Below are 15,707 nucleotides of genomic sequence, written 5' to 3' on the forward strand. Positions count from 1 at the left end.
AACCAAAAAGAAGGGGGGGGGGGGCATATTCATAGTTCGCATTAGAAGCCCAAAATGGTTATAAAAACATCATCATCATTATAAGGTGCATATATAGGACCACAAAAAACAGTATAATCTAGATACAGAATGAGAACCAAAGTCAACGCATTTTGTGGGAAATATCTGCATCTTCAGGTCTCTTCTGGTGCCAAATATGTATTGAAAACCTTATACTTTCTATGGGGGGGGGGGGGAGGGATAGGTGGCAGAGAGGAAGGGGAGGAAGAGAGAAGGGGCAAAGAAAGGAAAAGAGGGGAAACCCCCTTCCTCCTTTTTTCTCTCCCCATCCTCCCCTTATCCTATGCTTAAAATGTATATTAGTGTGATATTATTTTCTTTACAGTGGTCTTCTTTAAACAACACTGCATATCTACCTCCTTCCCTTATTTGATAGCTTTGCATGGTGTGTGGTTTAATTTGTATGTTGATTTGATTTTTGTCTTATTTTATTATTATGGCTTTTTCATATAAATTATAAGGATTGCAATACATATTTGAGACCAGAAGAGTACTGAAGAAACAGATATATTTCCCATGAAACTCGTAGACTTTGGTTCTCATTCTGGATCTACATTGTACTGTTTACAATAGAGCATAGGGGAGATAGACATTGAACAACAATAAAGATACAATAAAGAGGTGAGAAATTTACTTGGAATTACTCTGTACATTTAGCCTTTGGCAGCTTGGTATAAAACTCTCTTCTACTTCTGGCCTGTCCAGTGAAAATTCAAGTGTTGTCTATCTTACAAAGATACTAGGAGAACTGTAGTGTATCCTCCTGTTGGACATGCAAATGATGAAATAAGTACCAAGAGACAGTAAGGCTGTATTCACACAGCGTTTTGAATCGCTGGCAGATTTGCCACGGATCTGCCTGCATTTTGACAGCGCCGAGGTGTGAATGACAAAACGTGGGAACTCGCATTTGAGATGCCCAAAAGTAGCTCCTGGTCTATTTTTGGGCAACATGCGTCCCGCAATGCGGGTTGCCATGATTGCAGCACGTTTTATCTCATGACAATTGCGGCAGACCCGCAACGCAATTTGAGGTGTCATTAAAATGAATGGCATCTCGAATGTGAGTCCCGAGTTTTGTCATGCACACCTTGGCGCTGTCAATTTATGGGGCAGTTCACGCGGCAAATCTGCCCGCGATTCAAAATGCTATAGTGTGAATGCAGCCTAAGGGAGTGAGATACGAGGAAGTAGGAAAGAGGCGAGAAGCGGGCAGTATAAGAGGGATGGGGAATGTGAGAACTGGGGGTTGGGGAAATAGGTAAAGAGTTAATATATATGGGAGTGGAAAAATAGGTAAAAGGATAGACTGAGCTATGAGTATAGGTACAGTATGTGTAGAGTATGTTCAGATTGAGGAGTGCAGGAGTAAGACTGAAAGCAGTAGGAATGGGGGATGTGGTGTTAGGAAAATAGAGCTGGCTAGGGAGCTCTCTACCTCTTTACCTTTTACAGACTGGCTGGTTTAGAAATCCGGTCCGATTGTTATTAATTGGTCCAAAGAAATTATGAGTCTGAGGAATCTAGGTAATGGAACCAACATGCCCAAGTGCGGGTGAATTTGGAAGGGCTACCTCTAGCAATGCTGATTGGTTCCTCCATGTCTGGTGTTTGACAGACATATCGGTGCCAGTGTGAGAGCGTTGGTGGAGTAGAGGAGCCCCATTTCAGAGGGATGCAGCGTCTAGCCATTACCAGGTATAAAGCCACAGATTTGTGGTATGTGGATTTTGGAAGAAAGAAATGGTGCAATACATAGTGTGTGGGTGTTAAGTCAAGGTTGTAAGTGGTTCTCTTTGTTATCGTTTCATGTAGTTCTCTCCAAAAGATTTGCATTTTCGAACAAAACTACCATAAATGTAGTATGTAGTATGTAGTTCAGATCCACATCTCCAGCAAAGGGGGGAGTAGGAGGGTGAGAATTTGTGTAGCTGGATGGGCATTCGATACCATCCTGCTAATACTTTGTAGCCCGTTTCTTGCGTTGTCACATTCATTGAGCCTTTGGGCATGTTGGTTAGAATTCTTACCCACTCATCATTAGTGGGGCAAAGATACAAATATTTTTCCCATATCTGACAAAGTCTACTGGTCTATGTGTCATAATAAAAAAAAAAAGGATACTATATGACGCTGAGGCATGGTTCTTGTGCATACAGCCTCGAATGGGGTATGATCTCAGGACCAGTCAGGGTATGTGTTTGGATACTTAAAAAAATGCCTTAACTGAACTTTGGTAGAGAAGGGAAAATAGGAATTTCACATTTTAGCTTATAAAGCTTTGTATGATAGGAGGGTACTTCTCTGTAAAAAGCGTTCCCCCTGTGCTTGTTTATGTGGCCAAATATCTTGTAAGATTTGAGAGGAGAGGCTGGGAGTAAAGTTTGGATCATGTCTAAAAGGAGTAAGGGGCCTAGGCGAAAAAGTAAATTCTGTGCAAGTTTGGTGAAAACAATGAAGGGATGGGCCTGCAGTTGGATGGCCTTGGATGTCTTCTGATGGTATGTTTGGAAGGTAACCAGGCAATCAATTGCAAGGGAATTTGTGATCATGCATTCTCTTTTTGGACCCAAGCCTTTGCCTTCCCATGTAGAATGCAGGCAGCTATTCTTGTCAAATGGCATGCTAGATAGTACTTGTGTATATCTGGCAAGCCTATGCAACCTTTTAATTTAGGCAGTGTGAGTTGGTCATCTTGGGGCATTTGTGTCCCCATATGAAAAGCACACATGCTCTACTATAAGAAGTGAAAATGCTTTGGGAAGCTGGATGGGAATTGTCTGTAGGATGTAGAGAATACGTGGAATAATATTCTTTTTTTTATGGCGGCCCGGCCAAACCAGGAAAACAGGCCATTTATTCCAAGTTTGGAGGTCACGTTGGATATCTCTCAGTTTGGATAAGTAGTTTAGGCAATATAAGTCCATCAAACGACTGGAGAGTTGTATGCCAAGGTATGTAATGGACTGGGTCTGCCAAGAAAAGGGAAATTTGGACTTGCATTCAGTCACTTCAGATGAAGGGCAAAGAAGTATGTAGAGCACAGGACTTTGAAAAGTTAATTTGTAAAATAGATAGTATTTTATACTGTTCAAATTTGCTTAATGGATTGGGGATGGAAAGTCATAGTTCAGAAAGAAAAAGTAATATGTCGTCCGCAAACACTGCTTTTTTGTGTGTTTATCCTAAAACGTCGATCCCTCTGATTTAATCATTCACTCTTATATGACGCAATAGAGGTTCTAGGGAAAGTACAAACAATAGTGGCAAGAGTGGGCACCCCTGCCTGTGTCCATTAGAGATAGGGAAGTCATGACTCATATAACTCATCATACTAATACTGACAAAAGGGAGAAACCATAGCTGAAACAGGATTAGGAGAAAGCCCATTTGATCTATAAAGAATACAAATTAGCCCAGGTGGCTACCACCCAGCACAGCTAAATTCACTTGTAGCCCTGTCTTGGGAAAATGGGGCTACATTTGCGGAAATGCATATACCAGGGATTCTTATTGTACGCGGGACAGCTTGGCTTTAATTAGTCCTGTTCTGGAGCCTGGAGGCTTTGCAGTACTTTGGGTGGGATAAAGCCTCCATTCCTAGGTCCACATCTTACCTGATAACCAGACCTGGTTATTAGTCCCTGGTGTTTGTGGCCCTTTATATTATTGAGCTCTCTCTCTTTTTCTGCTCTGAGAGCCTGCTGCTAGATGAAAAGGCTGAAAGAACACTAAAAAGGTACAAGTGTTGCCAGTATGTTTTGAGGATCCCATTAAGGGGTCAACCTGCTAGTCGCAAACTGACTTGAGTTTAGTTAGTGGCTCAGACGAGCAGATGTTTTATTTATTTTATTCTGTGCATTTGCTGTACAAAGCCCTTCTGCATTGAAACTGTTTGCCCAATAAAAGAGCTTGGACTGTTCCTGGGATTCCCTTTCTCGTGCCTTTCTCATGCCTGGTTTACGTGTGCCCATACCAGTTGAGTCTGTTCCCTTTACAGAAGGCATAGTTGAATAGATAAACCTCAATATGTGAATGTAAAAGCTTCTTTCAGAATATAAACTGTAAAAGTTCAAATCTTCTAAAATCAGGTCACAGAAGTCAGTTTATTTCAAAAGATGCAGCCTTAGACCCCTTTCATGCTTAAGCGCTTTACAGGTGCTATAGCGCAAAAAATAGTGCCTGCAATGCACCTGTAAAGCGCCTCTATAACTCCAATGTGAAAGCCCGAGGGCTTTCACACTGGAGTGGTGCACTGGCAGGATGTCAAAAAAAGTCCTGCTAGCAGCTTATTTGAGGCGCTTTAGGAGCAGTGTACATACCTGAAAAAATTTGAAAGAAATTGAAAAACTCACTGTGAGGCTACTGGCGTTTTTTATGTTATGTGAACGTCCAGTGTGCATGAGGCCTAAGTAAAGGGGTATTAAAAGCCCAAAGGCAAAAATATAATATACAGCAGCTTATTAATTATTAGAGGTATTTTTTTACCCACAAATAGAGCTTTCTTTTGGTGGAATTTGATTACCTCTGCGGTTTTTATTTTTTGCGCTAGAAACAAAAAAAGCGTCAATTTTGAAAAAAAAGGCAATTTTTTTTTTACTTTCTGCTATAATACCTATCCCAAAAAAATATATTCATCAGTTTAGGCCGATATATATTCTTATATACATATTTTTGGTAAAAATTTTTTGCAATAGGCGTATATTGATTGGTTTGCGCAAAAGTTATCCCGTCTACAAACTGTGGAAAGGTTTAAGGAACTTTTATTTATTTTTTTATTGCTTTTACTGGTAATGGCGGCGATCTTCTTCCAGAGATATTTGCAAAATCAAACCTATCTGAGCATCATTAAAAGGTCAGAATGCACATGCTTTGCATGACGAAGGTTGATTACTTTTTCTCATCCCACTCACTGCAAGCTTGTTCCTTGCAGGAATCAAATACATGGGAAATGCCTGAACATTTTTGGCTAAGAAATTGATTTCCTCCAAAAACAGAGTAGACACAGGAAAGCCATGGCACGTGCACACAATGAATCCCTTGATTCTAGGATGATACATCTTCCAATATGTAAACAAGTCGGCCTGCCCCATCGCAGACAAAGTGGAGTTTATTTATTAAAACTAAAATAAAGGCAAATAGTTGTGGTCAGTAATAGCAGTCAATTAGGTGTGAGTTCCTTTTATTAGTGATTACCAGGGTGACACTTACCATAACAAAAATCATTGGAGAGTAACTATGGCAGCAGAATCAGTGGGGACAAGACCAAGCCTTAATTCACAACTCTGGGAAAAGAAAACATGCTTGTTGAGGTAGGGGATGGGAAAAGCATTTTTACTTACCCAATCTTCAACTCCGCTTGTAGACAGCACTCCTCTATGCTCCAGCGGTAGACTGTCTCTCAATGTCCTCTCATTCAGTTTAGGGCTATGATCCCTTCATCAGTCTTGATGACAACAGAAGGCATCAAAGTACTGGAATGTAGGGGAGAAGAGGCTGCTGGGACTAGTCTATGTTACTCTCCTAAGGGGGACTGGGCTGTGGCCAGGGGGAGTAGAAAATGTCCTGGCATCAGCGGTAGTAAACAATCCCATCTTTGGTATTAGGGGAAGGATACTGCTTCATCATTGTTATCAGTGAAAGGAATAGTGCCCCATTGTTGGTGTCAGTGAGAGAAATAGTGTCCCGTCCCATCATTGATGTCAGTGAAAGCAGTAGTATCCCATCAGTGGTGTCAGTGAGAAGAATAGTGTCCCATCATTGGTGTCAGTGAGAAGAATAGCATACCATTGATGGTTTTAGTGGGAGGAATAATGCTCCATTGTTGATGTCAGTGGAAGGAATAGTGTACCATTGTTGGTGTCAGTGTAATAAATGTTGCCCCATTGTTGGTGTCAGTGAGAGGAATATTGTCCCATCATTAGTATCAGTGGGTTGATTTGTACCCCATCAAAGGGGGTACAAGGAACAGTGTCATATTGCTGCTGTCCGTAGCAGGAATGTTGCCCCATTGTTGGTGTCAGTGGAAGGAATAGCGTCCCAAGGGTTGGATAAAGACAGCAAAAGGGCCACAACCAGCCTCTGGGCTGCAGTTTGGAGACCATTGCCATAGACATAAATGACCCCCCTAAAAGAGAGAATTTTTACATTATCCAGAGTTCAGCTTTAACATGTAGAGGAGTGTATTCATTTCTCTTTTCTTGTCAGCCTCTTCCAGTGACTTCTAAACATTTTTGGCTAAGTACTCAACTGCATCGGAAGAAGGGATGCAGGGAATGTTTAGAGCAGTCAGAAGAGTCTTTATGGTTCAGGCAACATGATCCTATCTCTCCTTTCTCCTCTTTGATGATCTGTATTATTGAAAAGTAGCTGTGCATATGAAGCAGACAGCATTCTGCCACAAAGGCGCATTCTAGTAAAATTCTGAAGTGTCAGTCGGCATCTCATGCATGTCTTTGCATTAGCGGGCGTGCTGCTTACACAAGTACCAGGCCCTGTCATCACCCATTATTGATAATGGCACATGAATGGTTCCGTTAATTCCTTACTTCTCCCTATAAAAAGTTTATAACAGGGACCCACTTGCAGAAATATTACTAGCAAGGTGGGAAATCGCTAAGAGTGAAAGGCTCTTCTTTCTATTTAAGACACTCGTCATTTCTCACTTGTATTATAGAAACAGCCCAATAATCCCAAGTGGTCATCAGCAACATCTCTTATTTTTACCATGCCATCTAAGGCCAACTTCATCCATATTGGTAAACTAAGTATTCTCAAAAATTACTGAATGCTATAGGCTGTGCAACTGTAACCCAAAAGGCCAATAGCCATAGGCGTGCACACAGGGTGTGCCAGGTGTTCCTGGGCACACCCTAGTCCCCCTATGTGGCGCAGATTCCCTCTGTTTAGATCCCTGATATTCAGGGCCGGATTAAGAGTACCATGGGCCTGGTGCTGAGGATTTTGATGGGCCTTTTTATGGAAATAAATAAAATGTAAACTTTTTTTGTTAAAGTAAATAAAATATTTATAATAAACCACTCATTCACACTGAATGCACAAGAGAACCCATGTGAATGAGCCCTTCATTTTTTTAATTATTTATTACATTTTTGAATTATTTTCTTCATTTATTATTATTTGTTGGAGTTTTTTTATTTTTTACAATTTTTTCACAATACTTTTTTGGGAGAATGGAGCAGTAGAAGGTGTCAGTACTGCATACACAAGGGTGGGGGGGGGGGGGCAGAGCAGGGGGAATCTAATGGACAGTCTGGGGCAGTGTTTCTCAACTCCAGTCCTCAAGGCGCCCCAACAGGTCATGTGTTCAGGATTTGCCTCAGATGAAAGGACTGTGGTAATTACTAAGGCGGTGAAACTGATCAAATCACCTGTGCAAAGTAATGGAAAGCCTGAAAACATGACCTGTTGGGGTGCCTTGAGGACTGGAGTTGAGAAACACTGGTCTGGGGTGATCAGTACGGAGGGGGTGCAATTACAAGCACTGATTTCCCTCTAGAGGAGGTGGAGTGGCTTTCAGCTGCTTCATGGAGAGCCATAGAGGGAGGCTGTCATGGTGATGTTGCTTGTGATTGCCCGCCGCACTGATCACCCCCGAATTTCAGATTCCCCCTGCTGCAGCTCCAATAGCCCCTACGTTAATCTGGCACTGCTGATATTTCACCAAAGCCCCCTAATGGGGCTCCTAAGAAAATTGTAAAAAAATAAATAAAGATAAAAACTATTGACACTATCCACTGGCCTACTGACACCAATCTCTGCCCTACTGACACCGTCCATTGCTCTGCTGACACCATTTGTATATATGCACATGCACACACACGTAAATATGTTTGAGCTTTGGGGTGCACACCCTAATAATGCAATAGGCTGTGCACACCTATGCCAATAGCCATTGCAAAGGTAATTATTCCATTAATATAAAGGAGAAAGGCAGTACATACCACCATTGTTCTACGTTGTACTCTTGTTACAAGGTTTTATAACCATAGCACATGTTTTCTTTAGGTGCATAGCACTTAGCATGTCAGCAATGTTCCAATGGTACGCAAGTCAATAAACACAAATCAGTTCTAAATGACTGTCTTCACTTACATAAACAGCAATTTACTATTAACCCTATGCCTGCTCATATAACCTTCCGTGTAGATGAGCGTTTGGTGCACGTTGTGTAGCTTGTCCAGCAGCAGACTGGTTAATTCTCGCAGTCTGTTAACTTCCGGTGTGTAGAGCTCTGTGTGTGGGTGAAAATGTGTTAAAAATCTCCAGCCTGTATTAATTTGCTGCTACCAGAATAACAGCTAAAAATAACCAATTTATAATGACTGCATTAGAAGGAGCGGAGACGCAGCAGTGTTTACCTATAGGATGTTAGCTGTTGATTGGGGAAAGAAATAAAAAGCTTACTAACCTGGCTTAGATAACTTAGAGGTACTTATGTACATCCTGCCATCCTCTTGGGAGGTGAAGATACTCTGAAGGGTTGGCTTAATAGGGAGCAATAATGATGTGCAATGTGCCGTAACCCAGAGCAACCAATTAGCTTTCATCATTTCAGTACAATGATAGGTGACTGGGGATTTTTACAGGTTACTGCTCACCCATATTGCTCTTTGCCTTAGTAAATGACTCATAGTTATACAAACTCTTTCTCCGCTGAAGCAGAAAACGTAGGCTAGCTGTAAGCCAGTGTAATACACCTCTATTATAGGCAATAAAAATTATCTTCAAAATGAATAATGAAAAAACAGCCCTATGGTGCAATTGCACATGTAAGTCATTTCTTACGGAGAAAGTCACAAATAACACAGCGCAGGGTCAGTGATGAGTTAGATAAATGAAGTAAATTTAAATAAGAGTTGTCAGAAATTCAAGGCAGTTCTAAAATATGGTTCTCTAGACTATCCAATTCTATTCAGATTCCTTTTCTTGGTAATAGAGCATTGCATTAGTTAATGCCATCAGCAGGGATGTTCTGTAACATTGCTGCCCCCAGGTGTCATGTTTATGTAATTACTGCAAGAACTTTCATATATCACTGACATTGCCCTAATCATGTGCTTTATTTAATGCAGACATTGTTCAGAATTTTCCGCTCAGTAAAGGTTAACAGATAGCCCTATGCAGATAAAGATTTAGCTTCATATAAGAAGTTTTTGTTTTTCAGCTAGGCATCATATATACATGATGACTTTTTCAGAGACTATTTTTCTTACTGTAGTTTTCTGAGCATTCCTCAGTAGAAGAGTCTCTTTTTTTCATTAAATTTTTTTTTTATTAGTGCTCTGCCCTCAAGGGCACAAAGAACATGCAGTGCTTTGTCTCATCCTCTTATGTGCGTGGAAGTATAGCTATTATCCTATCTTCCTATGTGCATGGAAGTCTAGCTATTATCCCATATTCCTATGTGTGTGGAAATCTAGCTATTATCTCATCTTCCTATGTGTGTGGAAGTCTAGCCATTATCCCATCTTCCTATGTGCATGGAAGTCTAGCTATTATCCCATCTTCCTATGTGCATGGAAGTCTAGCTATTATCCCATCTTCCTATGTGCATGGAAGTCTAGCTATTGTCCCATCTTCCTATGTGCATGGAAGTCTAGCTATTGTCCCATCTTCCTATGTGCATGGAAGTCTATCTACCCTCCCATCTTCCTATGTGCATGGATGTCTAGCTACCCTCCCATCTTCCTATGTGCATGGAAGTCTAGCTATTGTCTCATCTTCCTATGTGATATTGAGGTCTAGCTATGTCATTGAACAGGATAACCCTCCTCCGCCCCCAAAACGCACCTAGCAAGAAGATGGCTGCAGTGATCATGGCACTTATCTCCAGCTTAATTTGGCCATACACTAGTATATTTTGAACATTTGTATGAACATTCGTATGAAAATTTTCAGTACATTTGATGGATTGAGGTATTTCCTTCAAAAATTTATTTGATTTCGGAAAACAAATGTAATTTCCCAAACAAAAACCACATACACTATTCACATTTTTTTTTTGTATGGCAAAAGCTTTCCATTCCGCTCCTTCAAATATTTATTGATTTTGACCACACTTAACGATTAGTAGAATTAATGAATGTTCTTAAAACATTAACATTTCAAACAAAATTCTACTACTGTCTAGCCGGCTTTAGATAGTAGAGACAACTGGGCTGATTTACTAAAGGAAAACTCAATAAAAATGCTAAGTCAGAGCTTAGTAGACAAAGAAAGTAGCTAGCACCAGAGAATATTACACCCAATTCTTCTCAGTGTACGTAAAGATATATGGGTGCTGCGCTAAACAAATTTTAACATCTAAGTATACTGTATATCATTAATCAGTGGAAAGACTTTAATGCAAACTAAAAATATATTTTATAGAATTAAATTCACAAGAAGAAACATAAATGTGAAAAAAAGTATACACAAATAAGAGATAAATCGTCAATATATCAATGTGTATAATAAGCCCACCAATTCCTGAGTATATGGTGCATACATTTTTCCTTAACTTCATTCAAGATGCACAAATTATACTGTGAAAATCCACTGTGCCAAAACCACCACCAACGCTCCGCACTCACTGCGCTTTTTTTTTCATAATCGCTTTTTATAATCCCCCAGATGACAACAGCTCTCTCATAGAAGGGATTCCTTTAAATGGAACCACTGACCAGATCTTCACGATGCATGAATATAAAGTGTGGCTGTATGGGATAGATGCTCACCAAACAGAGCCAGATATAACTACCAGTAGTATTTATTGAAAATCTCTACATATAGTACAAAACATAGGTTAACATAGGTTGATTTACTAAAGGATTACTAAAGGATTTTGAGTATCTTCAAACAAGAAATTGTGTAACTATTCACTTATTTAATTATTCAGCCATGTGGAGATTAAAGTCGTCAGCAGTAATTTGGTGTTCACGTGATTGAATAATTGTGTGAAGATTCTCAGATTCTTCAGTAAATCATCCATAGATAACTATTCCCTTAAAAAATATTAAATATATTTTGTAAGTCTAGCATTTAGTAGACCTTTCCAATATACATACATATACATTTCTTAGATTTTCACTTTGTACCCCCCAGTTAGCTGCCAGTAAGTTTACTGGATATGTGGTACCTTCAAGTGCCATTTCTCATATTCCAAGTCTGTATCTCATACCATTTCTCCCACACATTTGGTCTATTACTGGTTGTACACAGGCAATTGGTAGTCTTAGACCTTGGTCTCCCAGTGCGTTGTGTTAATACATGTGTGTTAACATTTTTCAAATGAATGGGCTAGCAACACAATAAAGCATCCAAAAAAAACTGACATACACCATTTTGGCAACACAAAGGCCAAATTTATTTTTCCGTGCATTGGGGCTTTAGTGCATATCAGTGCCATTCAAAACTATTCAATTAACAATGTTACCATGATGCGTGGCACTTTAAATGTGTGGATGGGCCCCAAACCTACTTTTATCATCTTTTGATCCTAAAAAAAAGGAAAAAATTTCAATGCAACCGATCATAAGCTTCTAGCAAAACCAGGGAAAATCAGAGCTGTTCATGGTAGGTTACCTTGTTTCATTTGGTCTTTGTATGGTTAATAAAAAGCTAAATGAGAAACCCACATCTTTCCCCACAATGGCTGACATCTTTCCAAATACTAGTAATAATGTCATGTAATAAAAACATTACAGATAAAACTGGTGTTAGTTGGAATAGAAAATAAATAACTCAAGAAAATAAGAAAGATAAATAGAAAATATAAAAACAAAAAACTAGCAGCACGATTTTCTATAGTCCTTGGTTGCCATGGTGTGTGCAGCGGCGGTGCCTATGCATGAGCTTCCATTGGATGCCAGCATGATCACCCAGCAACAGGGGTGGTGGTATTGCTGTAGGATTGTGCACATCTGACAGATGTGTCCAATGGGGTGGTATACTGTCAATGTTCTTGATTAGTACACATACTGTCTAGTACTTACCTTAGCTTCTATTAAATTACTTTTAAATGTGGTCAGGTTTAATTCATCACAGGATGTGAGTGGTCAGGGTGTGGCTCCTTGCACAGGCTTTTGATTGTCGGATAGCACTTTAAATTTTTGTACATTGTATTATGTACCTGACGAAGGGGTCCTGCTTGGCTCCGAAATGTTGCACCTTACCGTCGTGAAGTGACCAGTTGAATAAACGTTTGGATGGCCCTTTCAAGATCCATGGCGCGCTGGTGATAAATACTTCAGGTTATGACATAGTTATTTATCATCATTTCCAATTTTTAGTTGCTACAGAACCTCCTTAATCTTCCACCAATTCCAGAAATGTGTGTGATGGAAATATTATGTATGGCCTATCAGAGGGAGGGCACATGCTTTATGCCTTACTAAGGGATTCCAGTGGGGATAACTGATCTTAGAAGCCCACCTGTTCAGCCTCCTCTGTTCTGTTCCCCTATCTACTACATCCACTACCTTCACTTAAAAGTGAAGAGTCCCTGGAAATTGATTTAACATGTTAGCAAGCGGCAAATAGTGGGTTAAGCCATATAAAGTTGTGCATAATGCATTGCATTAAAGACAAAATAGCACCTTAGTGGCAATGTGATACCTTAGTAACACAAATTCCACATTCCATTAAATTAATTCATTCCTCAAACAATTGATACATTACAACCGTTACAGCAAAAATAAAATGGAAGTAATTGCCATGATTTACTTTGTATTTTACATTGTTGTTTACATTTTTACACCTGAATTAAACACAGTCTATCTACTGCATGACTTAAGGCAGTATCAAACATAAAAACAAAAATGTACTTTATTGCAGCTTACCAATTCTTAAATGTGGTGGCTGCATTCATATCCTTTTTTATGCTTTTGTTTCTTTTATTTGGACCTGATGATCTGGCCAGTAAATCTCTTATTTTTCAACTTCCTTTCAACAGACTAAGATGTCTAAGTGGCAGTTGAAAGGGTGCATTTATGTAATACCTTTAACACCAAAAGAAAAAGAAAAATTCTGTAATAGCTAAAAAAAAGTGTTAGCTTGAGGGTAGCAGAGTTGAGCATGTGAGAAGCTCAGGATTGGAAGATTGCAGTCATAGGTGTGCACAGCATATTGCATTAGGGTGTGCATCCCAAAGCTCAAACACATATCTCTGTGTGTGCATGTCTATATATACTGATGCTGTCGGTAGAGCAGTGGAAGGTGTAAGTAGGGCGCAGATCGGTGTCAGTAGGGCAGTGGATGAGTAATTTTTTGATTTTTATTATTTTTTTGAATTTTATTTTATTTATTGTTTTATTTTTTTACAATTTTTTTTAGGAGCCTTGGTAAAATATCAATGGTCTAATAGGGGGAATCTGGCACACCTGCACACCCTGTGCACACGCCTATGAGAACAATTGAATGAACCAAGATTTTAGTAACGAGAACAGAACAATTGAATGATCCTGAAGAAATCCCTTTGAGGGATCCTGTCACCCCACTAGCTTCCCTTCACTGTGGATTACCGCAAGCAGCCTCTATCATGGTGAAGATTGTCCAGGGAACCAACAAAGCCCAGGAAAACGCCTTGCTAAATTTGCCTGGGACCCTGGACAAAATGAAGGTGGACTAACATAGTCATGAGGCACAGGGGAAAACCTGGAGTGCAGCTTGGACTCTGAAGGTGAGCCTGCTCTCACACCCAGATGCCCACAGTCCTACAGGGGTCACCAGAAGCAGAGGGAGAAATCACTATCCAGACATAGACTGGGCGGAGGGAACCATGCATTTGTCTAAGGCTCACCAGTTCCTAAATGTCTTGCAGGACAATTTCATGGTTCAGATGGTAAACGCACAAACTAGAAATAAAGCGTTACTGGATCTACTGATTACCAACAATACAGACCTGATCACGTATGTGGAAATATGGAGAAATTTAGGAAACACAATCACAGGTCAATTGGCTTCAGTATAAGTCACACAAATAGAAAACATAAGGGGAATGACAATCAATTTCAAAAGAGCCAACTTTCCTAAATTATGAACCTTGTTAGAAGGCATGAATTGGGATAAAATCTTAGGAACAAAAAACACAGAGGAGAGATGGGTTTGCTTTAAGAGCATAATAAATAAGCGCATTAGCCAATGCATCCCATTGGGTAATACATTTAAAACAGCAAACAAAAGTCCTGGATGGCTTAACTCCAATGTAAAAATGCATATGAATGCAAAGGAGAAGGCCTTCAAAAAATACAAGGTTGAGCGATCATCATCCGCATTCAGACTTTATAAAGAATGCAACAAGAAATATAAGGGTGCAATTAGGGAGGCTAAAATAGAACATTAAAGACACATAGTGGAGGAGGGCAAAAAAAATAAAAATCCCAAGAAATTCTTTAAGTATGTAAACAGTAAAAAAGAGAGGACAGACCATATTGGCCCCATAAAGAATGACGAAGGACATCTGGTTACAAAGGATGGGGAGATGGCAAAGGTATTGAATTTATTCTTCTCCTCAGTCTTCACAATGGAGTCGGGGGGCTTCAGTAACCAAAACTGCAGTGTTTATCCTTATGACACATTACAGGAAGCACCTCCATGGTTAACAGAAAAAAATTGGGAGGGATGCCCCAAGGATTGTATGGGTAAGGGTTTAGTTGTGAGTAAGATGGTGAGAAAGCAAGTAAATAGAAAGGTATTCAAAATGTATTTATACAAAAATATACATAAAGAACATTGTTATAAAAACAATGATGCTGGTAATATATACAATACGATATACAGCTATATTCTGAAGCATAAGAGAAGCTCCATGGTTAACAGAGGACAGAATTAAAAATAGACTTGGGAAACCTAACATTAATAAATCACTGGGACCAGATGGCTTGCATCCAAGGGTGCTTAGGGAACTCACGCAAGCTCTTGGAGGGGATGATAAGGGACTATATACAAGATTTTAGGAACAAGAACAGTATCATTAGTAATCAGCATAAATTCATGAAGAATCGTTCTTGCCAAACCAACCTATTAACCTTCTATGAGGGGGTGAGTTGCCATCTAGATAAAGGAAGGCCCGTAGACATGGTGTATCTGGATTTTGCAAAAGCATTTGACACAGTTCCCCATAAATGTGTACTGTACAAAATAAGGTCCTTTGGCCTAGACTATAGGGTGAGTACTTGGATTGAAAACTGGCTACAAGGGAGAGTTCAGAGGGTGGTGATAAATGGGGAGTACTCAGAATGGTCAGGGTTCTGTGCTGGGACCAATCCTATTTATTTTGTTCATAAACAACCTGGAGAATGGGGTAAACAGTTCAACTTATGTATTTGCAGACAATAATAAGCTAAGCAGGGCAATAACTTCTCCGCAGGAAGTGGAAGCCTTGCAAAAAGATCGGAACAAATGAATGGGGTTGGCAACTACACAGCAAATGAGGTTTAATGTAGAAAAATGTAAAATAATGCATATGGGTGGCAAAAATATGAATGCAATCTATACACTGGATGGAGAATCTCTGGGGGAATCTAGGATGGAAAAGGAGCTGGGAGTCTTAGTAGATGATAGGCTAAGCAATGGAATGCAATGCCAAGCTGCTGCTAAAAAAGCGAACTATATATTGGCATGCATTGGGGGGCGTGACCGGATGT

The sequence above is a fragment of the Lithobates pipiens genome, unplaced genomic scaffold (genome assembly GCF_037356315.1).
Source record: "Lithobates pipiens isolate NorthernLeopardFrog02 unplaced genomic scaffold, aLitPip1_a1.2 Scaffold_30, whole genome shotgun sequence".
Classification (NCBI taxonomy): domain Eukaryota; kingdom Metazoa; phylum Chordata; class Amphibia; order Anura; family Ranidae; genus Lithobates; species Lithobates pipiens.